Consider the following 18874-nt stretch of genomic DNA (forward strand, 5'->3'; position numbering starts at 1 on the left):
TGGCTGAGAATCACCAGAATTTGAATGTTCAGATCATCCATACTTAGTATCATTTACAACCAATATAGAAAAGCTAAAGTTGCTTGCAGGAACAAACCCAGAACATATATAGTAGTATTAGTTGTAAAAATGTCCTTGTGAAATTTTACCACCTCCCCATAATTCAAGAAGCCTGAATTTCAGTGTCATCTGTTTGGTAAATGCATATATGCTTTATAGGGAGAATTATTTATTTGAGAAAATCTGATAAAACTACCATTGCCAATATACTACAGCCCTTTTGAATTACAATACAGCCCTTTTGTTATACTAGGTTGTAGTGGGAAAAGGCCATTTTGCTTTATGGCTTTGTTTGGCAGCACTAAACATGCCTCTTACATATGAGTTTTATAATGTTCAGTCTATACTCACTGCTATCTTCCTGGTCAAAACAGAAAGGGCCACTGATATAATGAAATCTTTGTAGTACTCTCAGAATGCAAGAATCAGTAAGTTTGGAGGATAGTGATGGGAACTCCATATTCCTCAAATAGTAGCATCTGACTCAGTGAGATTGTATGCTGTTAAATCCAAAGATAGTCCCGGTTATGAATTTCTCCTTACCTTATCTTATTAAAGGAGGCCTTAATAAGATACTTCTGAAGGGGGAAAAAAGTTCTAACTGGACAAAGGAGATTTGATTATTATAGACCTGTAGATACTGCCTCCTTCTTGGCAAGGTGCTTGAATAAGAGAAAGTTGATTAAATTCAAACACCTTTGGACAGGGGTAAAATCCAGCAGGTTCTGACAGGTGCTGGAGAACCGGTAGCAGAAATTTTCAGCAGTTTGGAGAAACGGCAAATTCCACCTCTGGCTGGCCCAAGAATGGGGAGGGAAAGGGGATTTTGCAGTATCCTTCCCCTGCCATGCCCACCAAGCCACGCCCACCAAGCCACACCACACCCACCAAGCCACGCTCACAGAACTGGTAGTAAAAAAGTTGAATTTCACCATATGCTTCACACATAAAGAAACCATAATCCATAGTATATAAAGTATATGATGGCTTGGTGCTGAAAACACAATGTTGCAGAGTAATCCTAAACACTCCTATTCAAAAGCTAGGTCACAATCCAGTGAGGCTCCCTCCAAGGTAAAGTTTTTTTTGTTTTTTTTTAATTTGAATTTATATCCCGCCCTTCTCGGAAGACTCAGGGCGGCTTACACAATGTTAAGCAATAGTCTTCATCCATTTGTATATTATATACAAAGTCAACTTTTATTGTCCCCAACAATCTGGGTCCTCATTTTACCTACCTTATAAAGGATGGAAGGCTGAGTCAACCTTGGGCCTGGTGGGACTTGAACTTGCAGTAATTGCAAGCAGCTGTGTTAATAACAGACAGACTTAGTCTGCTGAGCCACCAGAGTTATAGAGAATTGTTCAGCAAAACAAGAGACTTATTGAATTTACTACACAAAACAATTAGCATTTATTTAGCTGCTAAGGTCAATTCTTTTGAGTCCAGTTTTATTCCTGATAACTTTATGGACGGGCGAAATAAATGTTCAGTTCCATTTCAATAAGGATTTAGGCCTGATTTTGGACCTAAAACTGCCCTGGTCAGATTCGCACAACTGTATTTTTACCTGGATATTTTTCTGGATCTCTCAGTGGTTTTTGATACCATTGACCCAGAACTCTTTGGGAAAAGTTTACCCATGGTAGATGTAAAAATAGGAAGTGGAGCATTATATACACTGTCTTGAGTTGTAAAATAAAGGTGGGGACGGCAGAGAATGAGGTGACTGGATGGAGTCACTGAAGCTGTTGGCATGAGCTTAAATGGTCTCCGGGGGATGGTAGAGGACAGGAAGGCCTGGAGGAACCTTGTCCATAGGGTCACAATGGGTCGGACACGACTTCACAACTAACAACAACAACAAATCTAATAAATACAAAATAAAATAAAATGTTATGGAAATGTTTTGCCAATGACTTCTGCTTGGAAGTTTTTCACTTAATCTTTGGTGTAGCACTATCAGGTGTAAATATGTGTGGGAATGACCTCTGGAGATGGGGGTGGGGCAAGAGTCACTGTCAAGGGAACAATCAGATAAGCAGCTGAATAATAAGCACAACTTGTCAGATTATTAAAAAGAGACAATGGGTGATTTGTATTTTCAGATTTGCAAGATTCTTGCAAATTAGTTCATCTGGTCATGTTTTCTGTCTGGTCTTTCTTCCTGGGAAAGCTGACATCAGGTTTGAAACCATAAGTCTATGACTTCTGCAGTAGCTCAACTTTAGTCATAAAGCCAGCTGGGCGACCTTGGGCCAATTACTCTCTCTCAGGCCTAGGAAGGAAGCAATGGCAAACCACTTTGGAAATCTTGCCAAGAAAACTGCAGGGACTAACCAAATGCCCAGAGTCAAGATTAACTTGAAATTACATATAGATGGCATTTTGCACCAGCAACATTGGCAAAAATGTATAAAGACAGATCTGCTAAATGTTGAAAGTGTAATCAATCACCTGGTTCATATTATCATATGTGGTGGACATGCCCAAAAGCTAAAAAATATTGGATGAAAATACATACTTGGTTGGAAAAAATGACAAAGCAACATATAGACTTGAAACCAGAGATATTTTTGTTGGGCATTCTACCAGAAAAATATGATAAAAAGATTACGTATCTGGTCTTGTGCATGTTAACTGCATCTAGAATTGTATTTGCACAACAATGGAAAAACGAGATTCCGTCTGAGGGGAATGTAATTAAGAAAATATTAGAATGTGCAGAAATGGATAGATTAATGCTTACTATTAAGGATAAAGAATAAACTGATATTTTTTGACATGGGATATATTCTATCAATGGCTAGATAATAGAAACAGAAGCTAGAAAGGAGGAGATATAAAAAGAGGAAATGTAAATATGGAGAGATGTTAAAAAATATGTTAAGTATTAGAGTTATTATATTAATATTATGGTGATGAATATTATTAATATTAATTAATATTAATATTATGGTGATGAAAACATGTGGACTATTATTTAAAAATAACTGTACCCAGATCACACACTGTTTATTTTATTTATTTATTTATTTATTATTTCAATTTCTATACCGCCCTTCTCCCGAAGGACTCATGGCGGTTTGATGGAAATTGAATGTTATATAAATAAACAAATAAAACATGGGGTGGGGGGAGATTTACTTGAAAGTACCAAATGAAACAAAACAAAATTTAGTCTTCAGAGCCTTTGCTTTAAAGTAGGAAATTGCAACATCTATTTAAAATACCAGTAGGATATTTAACATTGACTGAGCTACTCACAATAATTTGTAGACTAAATTTTGACCTAACAGAAATTCCTCTTAATATCAGTAGAGAATAATGTACTCTGATGCCATGACTTGATCCCATACTACTAACAAATTCTATCTCCTTCTTTCAGTGGTTATTTTTGAGTTTTTAGTAGCCCTGTGGCTGATGCAAATTTCTATTCAGACTCTTTCCAGACTAGCTGATTCTCAATTTATTTATAGAACTTTTCTGTCTCGTGTTGACATTTAAAATAATGAATTACTCTACTGCTAAATTAGAAAAACAGCAGCTGTCCTCATTAAAAGTTAGTAGGGCAAAGGGAGCAAATGAAAAATCTCTCCTAAAATCATTAAGCAACAAGTAAGCAGAAACTAGAGATGGAGACTTATACAATTGGAATAAATTTGAGCCTCTCAGTTTAGTCTGACTTCAGCTTGGTATATTATAAATTACAGTTTGCTCCCTTATCTGGCTGCGCTAATCATTTTCTCCCATTTATGTCAGTTTCCTTCCTTCCTGCAGTCAAAACATGGAGTGAGATATTGCGATTAGGATATCTTCAATACTGACACATATAGAAAGTATTTCTAGGAATGAAGTAAGATGGAAGAGATATATCTTATAATAAAATCCAAATGACCAGATTGACAAACCCATTTCAACATAAATAGAATTTATTTAAGTTTTGTGGGCATATCTACAGAAAGGTGAACATGTTTGTTCAATCTGGAGAAGTGATATATTATTTCCGATGTTCCCACACAAAAAAACCCCTAATCTTGTCCCTATATATGGATTTATTTGAATCATTTTTCTTATGAATGGAATTTGATGAAACCAAATGATTTAATCACTCTTTATATTTTTCTTTTTTTAAATACTGGCATACAAAAAGAATCTATTTGAACTACTTGTAATGATGATTGTCTCAAAATCCTGAGAAATATGAGTTCTGCCAAGTTATCAAGTAAATACATTATTTGTGAATTGGTGTCACTAAGACTCACTATAGAATACAAAATAACAGAGTTGGAAGGAAACTTGTAGGCCTTCTAGTCCAACCCCCTGCCCAGGCAGGAAACTCTCATTGGTCTTGTCCACTTTGGACTTCAACTCCCAGAGTTCCTCAGCCAGCTTTGCTTTGCTTTGCTGGCTGAGGGACTCTGGGAGTTGAAGTCCACAAGTCTTAAAGGGACCAAGTTTGGACACCCCTGCCCTACACCATCTGAGACAGATGGTTATCCAACATTTTCTTAAAAATTTCCAGTGTTAGAGCATTCACAACTTCTGCAGGCAAGTTGTTCCACTGATTAATTGTTCTAACTGTCAGGAAATTTCTCCTTAGTTCTAACTTGCTTCTCTCCTTGATTAGTTTCCACCCATTGCTTCTTGTTCTACACTCAGGTGCATTGGAGAATAGTTTGATTCCCTCTTCTTTGTGGCAGCCCCTGAGATATTGGAACACTGCTATCATGACTCCCCTAGTCCTTTTTTTCATTAAACTAGGCATACCGAGTTCCTGCAACCATTCTTCATATGTTTTAGCCTCCAGTCCCCTAATCATCTTTGTTGCTCTTCTCTGCACTCTCTCTAAAGTCTCAGCATTTTTTTACATCGTGGCGACCAAAATTGAATGCAGTATTCCTATGAACTCAATATTTAATGAACTCTGGTTCTGAGTTCATTAAAAAATGGAATATTTATTTCAAATACTTTTGAAGTGGGAACAGTCCTAATATTTAGTATATGAAATAATTTTAATTTAAAGCAAATGCATTAAGCTACAAACAATGTGAAATATTGTAGTCAATGAAGAGCACAAAACTTCTGTTCCAAAGACAAATGGAGTTGCATCAAGTAGAATCAATACAAAACCCATTCAAATCAATGAAACATGTTTGTCATGATTTTTCAATGAAGCATGTATAATGTGTCCCTATGTGTATGCGCCCTTTTCCAAATCTTGCTCTGGGTTCAGTCAAGACTCTTCTATGTTAAAGGAAATGAACTAGTACTGGATTATTTCAACACTTCTAATTATGATTAATTGATTGATTGATTGATTGATTGATTGATTTACATTTTTATACCATCTGTCAGCCTCCACTCCAATCTTCATATGCTTTGGAATGATTATACCAGTAGATAGAATGTAAAATGTTTATTTCTGTATTATAAAACTCTTTAGGAAATGAGATGTATCATACCACCGTACAGGGTAAGGGAAAGGAGTCTATTAAGAGTGTCGGCTGACATAACAGGGGGGAGGGATGATTAACGACTGAGTGTTATCAGCGCGCGTTTTCTAACAGACACTGCATTCCTAAGATGACTGACATCTAGAGACCTGTGGAAGAAGATTACCACGAGGGGCTGAGAAGAAGCTGGCATTGGACCAAACCAGCCTGACCTCCTGGAGGAGGAGGGACAAATGGGGGGATATGATATGTTAGCCATATTTTGTCTCAGTTCCAACTTAGCTTGGCTGCTATCATGACTGTAAAAAGTAAAAGTACTTGTCTTTGTTCCAAATGAAGTCAAGGTGTATTCTTTCCTAATTATAGTCGGAGGTAGCCTGACACCACCCTTCTCCAAAGACTCAGGGCGGTGTACAGCCAATAAAATGACAGAAATCCTAAACAAATTAAAATACTATAACAAGTTTAAAAATCTGATTCAACCGCTGTATACTTAAAATATTAGTTAAAATTTTATCAAAAACTAAAACTCTATTAAAACCCTATTAAAACCCACTAAACCCCCCATACTAAAATCAATCAGGCCAGCCCCGCTTGGTGAAAAAAGAAAGTCTTAAGCTCGCGTTTAAAGGTCCGGAGATCAGGGAGGAGACGGAGTCCCATTGGCAGCTCATTCCATAGAGCCGGGGCCCCCACAGAGAACGCTCTTCCCCTGGGGGCTGCCAGCCGACATTGCCTAGCCGACGGCACCCTAAGAAGGCCTTCCCTGTGAGCGCGCACTGGACGTACCAGATAATCGGAGGTAACTGTCGGCAGCAGGCGGTCTCTCTCTTACTATTACTTAATTTTAATTGCAGGTATTTTAATATGTAGAAATATCCCAAACTGGATCAGGAAAGGATCATTTATTACTTACTGTGGCCTACAGGATGTTTTAAACAAAATTGCTTTTCTCTCACCATTGTTCAATTGCTAACTGTCCGACTCTTTGTGACTCATGGACCATAGCCCACCTGACCCCCATGTCCTCCACTGTCTCCTGGTGCTTGCCTAAAGTCAAGTTCATTGCATCACTGACACTCTCCCACCATTGCTCCCTGCAACTGTCCTATCCTTGAGCTAATATTGAGCCTGTCACACTAATAGTGTTGAATAGACTTCATGCATTCATCAATCCCCTTTTAAAGTCATCCAAGACAGTGGCTTTCGTTAGTGGCATTAATCTGCATTAATGAATTTCACAGGTTAGCAATTGGTTTCAACAGATCATCAACTAATCCCATAGGTTATCAGTCCCAGGGCACCTACTAGTGTCATGTTGGTATCAGAATTAACTATAACAGGTTATACTAATAGTCTTTTTTAGGTGACCTAATTTATATGCTCAGGAACACATTCAGCTGCACAAATACATGCAGTGGAGTGGTGTTTAAAAAGGGGGTTCAGCACTGATGTTGGATTTGAAAATAAAATTCCAGTGTTCTTCATCATAATGGCATTATACATGTACTACGGTAACATCTGGATTTTGTTTCCTATCTGGAAGGACCAGATGTGCATTTCTTCCCATACCATATTTTAATTGGCCATTAATCTCTTAGTGTGAAACTAGTCATATCCTCAATAGAGATACTAAATGAATAAATACTTCTAAAGTAGCTTTGCATTTTGTTTCCTTACTGACCTGAAAGTATAAATGTTTTACTATGCTCTCTATGTGCATGAGCACATGGCAATTAGTTGCAGTTCATTACATTTTAAAATGCATTAGGTATAGGCTATTGAAAGAACTAATTTGGCAATGGGTTGGCAGCATTTCATCTTAACTAAGATATTCAGACCATCAACTTGATTTCACCATAACTGAAGGAAATGTGTGCATTTTTAATGATCTATTTATTGGATGTTTTTCTTCTGGGAGAGGAGGATAGTGAACATAGTACTCCCTCTTCCCATTTTATCTTCACAAAGTCAATCCTGTGAAGCTACAAGACAGCTAACTGGCCCAAAGTCACCCAGTAAGTGGCTTAGGGTGGAGTTACAACCGAGTCTCTGCAGTCTTAGCCCCACATCTGAATCATTTTCTACACTGATACATGAGTAATTTAAAATCTCTCTCTCTGTGTGTGTGAACTACAAACAGGAAGGATATTATAAATTTCTAAATATTAACAAGGGCTGATATGGAACCAGGGGTGGGATTCAGCCTATTCAGTCCGGTTTGGGTAAACTGGTTGCTCCAATGGTGAGCTGAGAGTGAACTGGTTCACTCTGACCATCAGCTGGGCCCTCCTGCCTTCCCCTGCATTATATCTACCTATATTCATTTGTTTTTAGCCCAGCTGAAGGTGTGGCAGAGTGGATTGCCGCGCTTCAGCTCTTTTAAAATGAAATGCGGCTGTGTGGATTGCAAAGTGCGTGTGCGAAGCGAAAACCCACCACTGTATGGAAGGATGTCAGTAACCATTGTATATAGCATAGATATAAGAAGAAGACCACTTAATCAAGTTCAAGATCTGATGCCAAGTTCCAGAAAGTGGTCAATCTGGTCTACTTAGGAAATCCAATCTAGCTTTATGCTGGGTTCGGAACCAAGCGTAGAGCTAGAAATTCAGAAAAAGGTGTACCTTTCTAAATTGTTGCTTTATTTTTTTTTTAATTTATTTATTTATTAGATTTTAGAGCAGAATGTAATTAAGTTTGCAATGACCAAGGTCCCAGCAGTATGGAACGCTCATGCTAAGTTTCATGCAAAAGCTAGAAAAGCTTTTGTGCAGTGAAAGAGTGGACGTGGTAGAGCGGATTGTTCATGAGTAAGGGCAAATATTAACAGATACATGCATTGATGTTTTCCGTTAATTCACATCCACAAATCATAATCAGATACTGAAACAGCTTAGGATAAGAGATTGGACAAGGAAGAGGTTGTCTAGTACATATTATTAAGTACATTTCTCCACTCCAAAGATCTTTCTACTATTTTACTCAATATGGACCAGTTGTAGTTTGATATCACACCTGTTGATTACTGGATAGCCCTACTATTTGTTAACATTACTGCACACACACACACACACACACACACACACACACACGTGCTATTTCGCCGTTAACTCATGCCACCACAGTTTCTTTTCTTTCTTTTGCTGTATAATTTGTCTTGGTTTTGACTTCTTCATAAAGATCTGAAGGATGGAGATTTCCTGAAGAAATGTACTTGTAATATGCAATCTAAGCATTCAGTGTATACAAGCACCGGAAACCTTCAATATTTTTAAGACTAGTGTTCTTTAGATATTTTTTTTATATTTATTGGAGAGTTAGGTGCCTGATCAAATCAGTAGTTACTGTGGTTATAGCAGATGTCTATAGCAACTTGCTGCTCAATCAGAGTCTCACAAGTGAAACATTAATCTCGAAGAAAAATATACCACTTGCTAAGAGAATTGTATCAGCATATAAGACATGAATATAGCATGTAAAACACACATATTATATGATTGTGTCTTCAATATTCTGGCCATATTTTCTGTATATTCTAATCCATGCAATAGGGCCTGAAGTAGTTTTAAATCAGAGATAACGTTTACCGATTTCATTGTGCTTGGAAAAGCATAATTAGGACTTGACTATTTAAAACTTTTAGTAGATGGATTGAGAGAATCAGATACAAAAAGACAATTCTTTCTTATCCAAAACTGTCCAATTAGTTTCTTAAACTGGCCTAATTAGTCTGATTGCACAATATTCAATCATTAACTGCTGTGAACTATGTCAGTCTAAGTTGGAGACATTGTTATCCCACATCTATATATTTCAGGAAATCTGCAGGGTGAAATATCCTTGCCAAAGGTCAGCTACAAACTCTTCCCTTGGCAACCTTTCTTGAAAATGCAGATTGTCATCCCTTTTACCTGCAGATGGAAAAAAACTTGCCCAAGCAATAATAACCTGGGTGATTTTGCTCATTTCCAAGATCTGAATCTACCTGCATTTTGGTCGTGCTCCTAACAGCTTTATGGGCCATCTCAAGCTGTGTAAACAGTAATGCAATAATAGCAAATCGCAATGCACTTATCACAGCTGATGACAAATGGCCTACGAGCCAAGCAATATGGTCTCCTAAACAACATAATACTTCTTGCCAACAGCAATATTAATCACCTTGGGAACTGACAGGATCTGATGGAGCAGACTGTTATTAATATTATCTCCCCTGGAAGCATTTGCAATGGTAATAGTGATTTTAATAATGCTGAGATAAAATAAGCTGGGCTGGACTCTTTCATTGTAAAGGGAGGATTATGAGAGATGTAATATATAAATTGCATGACTAATTCATGCAAGAGATGTCTTCAGGCACTGTGGAATGTTAGGAGATACAGATTTTATTTTGAAGACCATTGTTGTTGTCATCAATTGTCAAAACCTAGTTAAATGTATAATTCAGTTATAATTGTCACAATGCCATCCAAGGACTTGGATGTATTTGAGTGAATTATATATACAAATCTCACCTTAGGCAATTTAGTATTATTTTATTATTCTCTGTTTCTGGTCCCCATGAATCCACTGAAAGCAAATCATATCAAAAGAAGATGAATATTAACAATGTCTTAAAAGCTACTTGCTCTCCCTGGAGACCTAATAAAGAAGGCTAAGAAAGTTAACCCAGAGTGTGAAAAAAATGGTCATTGCAACATCAATGTAATTATGATGATGATGATGATCATCACTTTATATATTTAGTAACATAGATCTTTATATTGGGGGTGAGGTTCTAAGAATATGTGCTGGTGCGAAAATATATAAACCAATATATCTTAAATGGGAATTATCACAGTGGAAGAAATAAGAATGGTTTTTCTAGACATTTCAAAGATCTTGAGACATGGAGAGGATTAGTATAATTTTCAATTGCAGTGTAAACTTTCTGGAGCTTTCCAGTCAGAATTATAAATTACATAACAATATGATGTTCACCAAGTTGCTCAATCAATAGATCACAATGACATGGTTTGCTGGCCAAATTAGAAAGCTTTCTGGCTGATGAACTTTCTGGCTTTGAATAAATAACTTGATCAATTATCCAAATGATGAAAAGGTGGTAGTATTATGCATTTTCATATCTGGCTGTAAATAACTAGCCAATTCTATAAAAAAATTCTTCTATTATAATTTTTCTATTATAAAAAATAAGTTTTGAAAATAGCCTTAAAATGCATTGCTTATATCAAGATTTATACAAACAGACCCAGACATAAACTCACACAAATACTTCCAGATTATAGGTTTTTATCAGGAAGCTCATTTAAAAATCTGATTTAAACACCTTCTTTTAAATATGTGATTGGGCGATGGATTTTTGGACTTGATCAGTGATTTAGCTCTACATTTTAATTGTTTTGCTATATGGATTGATCATCATTGACAAGCTAATGGACAGTTTGGAAAGTTCAAATCCATTTATGACTTTATGAGTTTAGATATTATGTTTGCATTGCAAAATTGCTTCAGCAGCTAGTGAGCTTTGCAATCTCCTGGGGAAAAAGAAAAGACTCCTTCATGGCTGAAATACAAGCAACTTTCTAAATTTTTTATTTCTGCATAGGTAAAGGTAAAGGTTCCCCTTGCACATATGTGCTAGTCATTCCTGACTCTAGGGGGCAGTGCTCATCTCCGTTTCAAAGCCAAAGCTGTCTGAAGACATCTCCATGGTCATGTGGCTGGCATGACTCAACGCCAAAGGCGCATGGAACGCTGTTACCTTCCCACCAAAGGTGGTCCCTATTTTTCTACTTGCATTTTTTACATGCTTTCAAACTGCTAGGTTGGCAGAAGCTGGGACAAGTAACGGCGGCTCACCCCATTACACAGCACTAGGGATTCGAACCGCTGAACTACCGACCTTTCAATCAAGAAGCTCAGCATCTTAGCCACTAAGCCACCGCATAATGTTTGATAAAATTGGTCCTGATGTTTACTGGCCAACTCTCCTAGAATGGCATGCACAATCATGGTTGGTCAGGGGATGGGTAAGATTATCCCACCTCTGCCCTCCAGGCACATAAAACCTCTCTCCACAGAAATGGTCCCTGGTGCCCAAAATGGTCCCTGGTATCCAGTGATCCCCGACATGGGGCCCACGCTCCTTAGGGGGTCAATTTGGTTTTTAATGGGGGCAATTGGAACTTTGTTTAAACCAAATTAATGGCCTTTTAGGCTCCTTTCCCATGAGTAGGAGTTCACTTTTTGAATATTAAGAATTATATGTCACCGGAGGAGGGGGGGAGGAGCATCAGGATTTTAGAGATGCTTAGATGGGGCGTGGCCAAAAAAAAGGTTGGGAGCCATTGCTTTAGTATAACCCACACAATCCAGTGACAAACAAAACCATGAACACCTGGTTTTTTAGACTTGCACAATCAACACTGTTTCCATTCGAAATGGAAATTCAAGATTATGGTCGTTTCTCTCTCCCTCCCTCTCTCTCTCTCTCTTTTCCTTCCTTCCTTCCTTCCCTCCTTTTCTCTATCTTACGAATATTGAGTGGGGATGACAGGGAACCCACAGGGTCTATGCTTTAGAGCTTGTAGTGCCTATCAATTTATCAGCTAATTAGTCACAATTAATTTACCAGCACTTAGAAACTAGAAAAAAGGATTTTTATTTATTTATTTATTTATTTTGTCACAACAATATATGTAACTATCATATATTATATATGATATATATGTTATATAGTATATAAAGGTATAGAAGAAAAGAAAAACAATAGGACAGGAACGGTAGGCACGTTTGTGTGCTTATGCACGCCCCTTATGGTCCTCTTAGGAATGGGGTGAGGTCAATAGTAGAAAGTTTTTGGTTAAAGCTTTTAGGATTATGAGAAGAGACCACAGAGTCAGGTAAAGTATTCCAAGCACTGATGATTCTGTTACAGAAGTCATATTTTCTGCAATCTAGATTAAAGCGGTTGACATTAAGTTTAAATCTATTGGTTGCTCTTGTATTATTGCAATTAAAGCTGAAGTAGTCTTTGACAGGAAGGACATTACAATAGATGCTTCTATGAGTTAAACTTAGGTCTTGCCGAAGGCGACGGAGTTCCAAGTTTTCCAAGCCCAGGATTTCAAGTCTAGTGGGATAAGGTATTTTGTTGTTTACAGAGGAATGGAGAACTCTTCTTGTAAAATATTTCTGGACACGTTCAATTGTATTGGTGTCAGAGATATGGTGACGGTTCCAAACAGGTGAGCTGTATTCTAGAATTGGTCTAGCAAATGTTTTAGATGCTCTGGTTAGTAGTGTAGTGTTTTTGGAAAAGAAGCTACGCAAGATTAGGTTTACAACTCTTAGAGCCTTTTTTGCTATGTATTTGCAGTAGGCTTTGGCACTTAGATCATTTGACATGAAAACTCCAAGGTCTTTAACGGGATGGGGGTCATCTGTAAGGTAATGTCCATCAAGCAAGTACTTAGTGTTTGGGTTCTTTTTTCCTATATGTAAGATCTGTATCTGTAAGGATCTGTATATTCTGGAAATAAGTCAGAAATTGATACCTTGGTAGTCACTGTTCTAACCTTATTGTAAATGTGCAACGGCCTGCATTTCTTCAACTATAAAAGTGCTTTTACATGAAAAAAGGAGCATATTTCCATATGGCTTCTTACCAAAATATAATAACAGTAAACATCCAGGATTTTATGGCACCCAAATCAAAAGCTGACATTACCACCTTTTACACACTGCATTGCTGAGAAGGTTTTTTAACATTATAGGTTTATTGCTTCCCTGGAGTTTTCTCAGAATTTTAAAATTCATAAGCAAAAAAAAAAAAGGCAATTGAATTTCAGGCAAATTATATCAGTTTTTCATTGTTTCAAGTGCAGGGGATTACTCTGCTTTTATCCACAGAACCTTTAAGTTCTATTGTCAGTTTGTGTAAAGTGCTGAGTAGATTTTACAGTATTAGGCTTCCTTACTGGTCCACATAACAGAATAACAAAGTTGGAGGGAATTTGGAGATCTTTCAGAAAAATGGTTGTCCAATCTGTTAAAAAACTTCAGTGTTGAAGCATCCACAATCTCTGGAGGCAAGTTGTTCCACTGATTAATTGTTCTCATTGTCAGGAAATTTCTCCTTGGTTCTAGGTTGCTTCCCTCCTTGATTGGTTTCTATTCATTGTTTCTTGTCTTGCCTTCAGGTGCTTTGGAGATTGGTTGATTCCCTCTTCTTTGTGGCAACCCCTTAGATATTTGAAGACTGCTATCATATCACCCCAGTTCTTCTTTTCACTAAGCTAGACATATCCAATTCCTGCAACTGTTTTAGCATCCAGTTCCCTAATCATCTGTCGCTCTTCTCTGCACTCTTTCTAAAGTCTTAACATGACTTGAGAGACAAAAAAATGCATACTGTGGAGTCACAACCACCAGTTATGGGGCAAATGTTTTTTCCAGAAAAAAATGTTTTTTAATAGCAAAAGAATATACAAAGATTTCGATGTCATTCAGTGGGCAACCCATTGTTCTCCTCTATCTTTGCAGAGCAGCAGCTAATATTTGCATAATATGGCCTATAATTCTGGAGATTTTAGTCAATTACCTAATGGCAATTGTTGCCTTTGTTTCCTGCCTTTGTTGAGGCCCTTTTACAACCATTTATTCTAATAACTTTTACCACATCTCATGGCAGAGGATTCCTACATTTAACTAAGGATTTTATAAAGATGCCTGCCATTTGGTGAGCTTTCAGTCTCAATCTATTCCAATTCAGAAGAGATGAAGCAAGGATATGTGCACACGTCATTGGCATTACATTTAATTCATATAACTATTTTTTATCTTTTTACAAATTTGTTATGGAAAGGATCAAATCACTTTTTAGATATTGTATTCCACAATTTTCTAACTTACCGTATATACTCGAATATAAGCCGATCCGAGTATAAGCCGAGGTCCCCAATTTTACCCCAAAAACTGGGGTAAACTGGGGACTCGAGTATAAGCCGAGGGTGGGAAATGAGGCACCTACGGTTGAAACCTCCTCCCTCAGCTGAGAAGGCTGGCTCCCGCCCGCCCTCTCACTGCACCGGCAGGGCTTCTCCAGCGTCCGGTAAAATGTGAAAAAGAAAAGAAAAAACTCGAGTATAAGCCGTATAGACCCAGTATAAGCCGAGGCTTAAAAAAAAAAAACTCAAGTATAAGCCGTATAGACCCGAGTATAAGCCGAGGGGACGTTTTTCAGCACAAAAAACGTGCTGAAAAACTCGGCTTATACTCGAGTATATATGGTATATAATTGTTTCCAGGGATTGCATATTTTCCTGCTGGGGACGCAAGAATATTATACCTTGATTTGAGTGAGAGAGACTCCATTTTGATCCACATCTCATCCAAGATTCCATCTGTCATATTGGGCTGTTTCCCACAATGCTGCATGAACCCAGCGTTGCAGCAGGTGCATTCATTCCCCTGGAACTTAATCTTTTGTGGAGTCTTTTTTGTTGTAAGATTGCATAACTGTTTTCGACATTTCATTTCTGTGTCTTGGGGTTTCATTGCAATGGACAGTGGTTTTCATTCTTCTTGCAGCAGTAGAGAAGAATAAAGTTAAAATGTTGGAATTGACAGTGCTATATTCAGTAATGATGACATGAACACATATAAGGAAAAATAGGCCTTGTTTCTGTCAGTTCTTCCTCCACAATCCTTTCATGTGAGGAAAAGCTGAGGGTGAATTATGTTCCCTCATGCAAAATAGACTTTCAGAATCGGCTGCATGTATCCAGTCTGGTCTCCACATTTTTGCTGCTGAAGTTATTTAGATGCCTCTAATTATTTAACCTGGACAAGTTTAAGCAAAGAATGAAAAAATAGTAAATTTGGTTAAAAATGAGACAATTTTTCTCATCTAAGGTATCCACCAGCCCTGCCTTTTCAACATAATGGTGTCAAGGGAGGGGTTATATTTTGAATAAAAATATAGTTTAATTAGCATCCCCACCTTTAGTCTTTTGTAAGTAATCTCTTGGCAACTAAAGAGACAGTGCAGATGCTAACATAATTCAAATCTTCTGAAATGATAGAAGTGCTGAGAAAAGATAAGGGAAATAACTGTTCTCCCTGTTGGATGATTTTGCAATCAGTTTCCTTGAGGGAAGACAAACTGGTATATTTTGTGATCAAAAGATTACAGCTGAGATGTCAGTTGATGTTGCTGTAACAAGCACATTTTTCTTATGTGTTTGAAACCAGTTTTGCTAGTGTAAGCCTTCTTTCATGATATTACTATAGACAAAATATCAAGTTTGAGAAAGCCATGTATCAATATTTTATTATTTAAGTTTTACACAAAAGACCTCATGACCTCTACCAATCTACTTAGAATTACACAAAGACTGAGAATAATAGAGGGGAAAAAAGAGATAATTGAAGAGTTGCTTTGGTTTAATTAATTAATTGATTTTGTGCCTTTGAGTCAGTCTTGTCCAGGTGACAAGATTGGACACATCTACAGGACTGAATTTACCTTCTATATTCTTCTGGTTCATAAATCACAACAGCTTGATTCGCAATGTCTTGTTGATTTCACAATATCCATATAGGGCTCGAGAAATAGAGAGCATGTTGGGGGCATTTTAGGAAACCTAAATCAAGAAATTTTTTTTTTCTGTTGTAATACACATAGTACATCAAATAAATAAACCATGACTGTATTTTTCACTCTGACATGCTGGCCGGTAGGAATATCAGATCCTGGAACAAACAAACAAACACAAATAATTAAGAAGTCCTTCTACCACATAATTCAAAGAAACAGCTGTACGAATGTGAACAATTTTGCACATCAGTGATTCAGTTTGATCACCTCTCTTTCTTATGGGGCACCAATGGAGGCAGACAGTTTTTCTTTCAGAAGGCAAAAGGTTCTTTTCTTGTCTTATGAAGCATAGGAAAAAAATTTTTCCCTGGGCTACTCAAAGCTGACCATTAAGCAATTGGAATTGGATGTATGTATGGTCAGAAGCATGGATGATTTTATTAGAAGAGGGAGAATATGTTAGGAAACTTGAAAACTCTGACTGACTGACTGATTGATTGATTGAGTGGGTGTGTTTTAATTAAAATAATATTTCTCAATACATTATTTTCTGCAATCTCGATAATTTTGTCTTCAAGCACTAACAGTTTCATGGCATATACCAGGAAAGGGATCTTCATATCCTAAAAAATGCATTTTTGTTGAGGCTGCTGATAAACAGATTACAGAAAGAAGCAACAATATCTGTGTAGAGCATCTCTGGTTGCAGAAGGAGAAAGAGACACCCTTAATCATATCTTAAAGTTCTAGAAGAGCTTAATTTTCCCATTCTACATGACAGTTTATCATCAATTACTTTTTCTTAGGAACTAGCTGAACACAACGTTTTCATTGCCTGAGTTTCTGAATGTGCATAAGATATTCTTGGGAAATTGTTATGAATGTACATTTTACATCTGGTGTAAATGGCATAATTAATAATAGAGGCTCAATAGATTGAGTGACCCTTGGATCTAAATTGGAGCATATTCTGAGCAACAGCCAATCCTCAATCTAATCCTGGCCCACTACATCTGGCAACTGGATCTCTGTAGGCAGGAAATGCAGATTTTCTTGCTGGGGCTATGATTTTATTAATACCCAGATGGATGTTTTGACTGTTTTCTGGTGTCATCTTTAGGGTATTCTTTCTGATAGTACCGGATGAGCAGTTCACTTCCCCAGCCCATGTCCTGGCTCCCTGCTGACAGCTGCCTGTACATAGCCTTCTTCTTCAACATTTGTTTCAGCATCAGCTGTGGCTCAATAGTGTACCAGATCTTAAAATTATAACATCTGTGTCCAGCTATCTTGTGGCAACTGAAAACAAAAAGGACAAGGCAGGACATGCCACAAAATCTTGAAATGAAATAGGAGCGAGGGCCATTTTCAAAGGATGAAATTGTGGCACTGTATGAGTTGATTGTATGTATCCTGAGTTGTCATGCTCAGATTAGCTGCTTAACCAATATTAGCAAGAGAAAGGACCCTTGGATCACCATAAAGCAATAGCGAATATGGAGCCTTCCTGTCTTGTTCAAGATTTAGGAGTTCCATTTGTCCAAAATGTATAGAGACTTCTACGTCAACAACTGCTGCAATAATGGTTAGGTACTGTTGACAACTTATTACTGTGCATATTAAAAATTGTTGGTACATAAACAGGTGCAATAATTCTAAGGGGGCCTTGAGTTTGTCCCTCCCTTGCAGCAATTTATTATCCTATTATCACTCCTTGCAAAGCGTCTGTACTCAGCACTTCCGCCCTGGTAGCTGGCTCTGAAATACTGCAGCACTTTCACGAAGCTTAACCATTGGCAATAAACTCCTGCGTGCACTAACGTGGAGTTACAGCCTTTATCTGGATGATTTATGTTAGCCTCACGTGTGACACAAAAGGCAGTAAAAATCACTGGCAGTGTGAGTTTGTTCCCCACTCCTTCTATAATACTCACAAAGATTAGTTGGCATATTAAATAGGGGGTCTTTACGATTTGGGGATTCACAAATAATACTGCCAGCCCATTAAAGCTGATAAACGGGAAGCAAGAAAGAAATTTATCACTAATGCTTAAGTCAACAGGTGGTTTAATTGGTCAGATGCTTGTTATGGCTCTAATTCAACCTGATGAAGGAAGGAGATGGTTATTACCCCTCAGGTTTACAGAGGAAGGGCTACTGTTCTCAGGTAGGAATGAAGAAGACATGATGAAAAAGCCAACAAAGAAAGCCAAAGTGATCTTTTATATTTCTGAGCAAATGGTTGATAATGGTCATGGTAGATTAAAACAAGAAAAGGGAATCATAGCAGAGCTTGTAGGGAAGGGATGGATCTTCTGGCGAAACCTGGCTCCAAAACAATAACTGTGTGAAAGGGACCTTGGAGGCTTAGTGGATGATCACTTAAACATGAGTCAGCAGTGTGTAGCATCAGCCCAAAAAGCTAATTCAATCCTTGGTTGTATAAACAGGGACATAGAATCAAAATCACATATTAGTACCACTTTATAAAGTACCTTGGTAAGACCACATCTGGAATACTGCATCCAGTTTTGGTCATCACATTACAAAAAAAAAGATGTCAAGACTATGGAAAAAGTGTAAAGAAGAGCAACTAAGATGATTAAAGGCCTGGAGATTAAAACATATAAAGAATGTTTGAAGGATTTGGGTTTGACTAGTCTAGAGAAAAGAAGAACTGGGGACGACAATGACATAATAGCAGTATTCCAGTATTTGAGAGGCTGCCACAAAGAAGAGGGAATCAATTTA

The sequence above is a fragment of the Ahaetulla prasina genome, chromosome 2 (genome assembly GCF_028640845.1).
Source record: "Ahaetulla prasina isolate Xishuangbanna chromosome 2, ASM2864084v1, whole genome shotgun sequence".
Taxonomy (NCBI): Eukaryota; Metazoa; Chordata; class Lepidosauria; order Squamata; family Colubridae; genus Ahaetulla; species Ahaetulla prasina.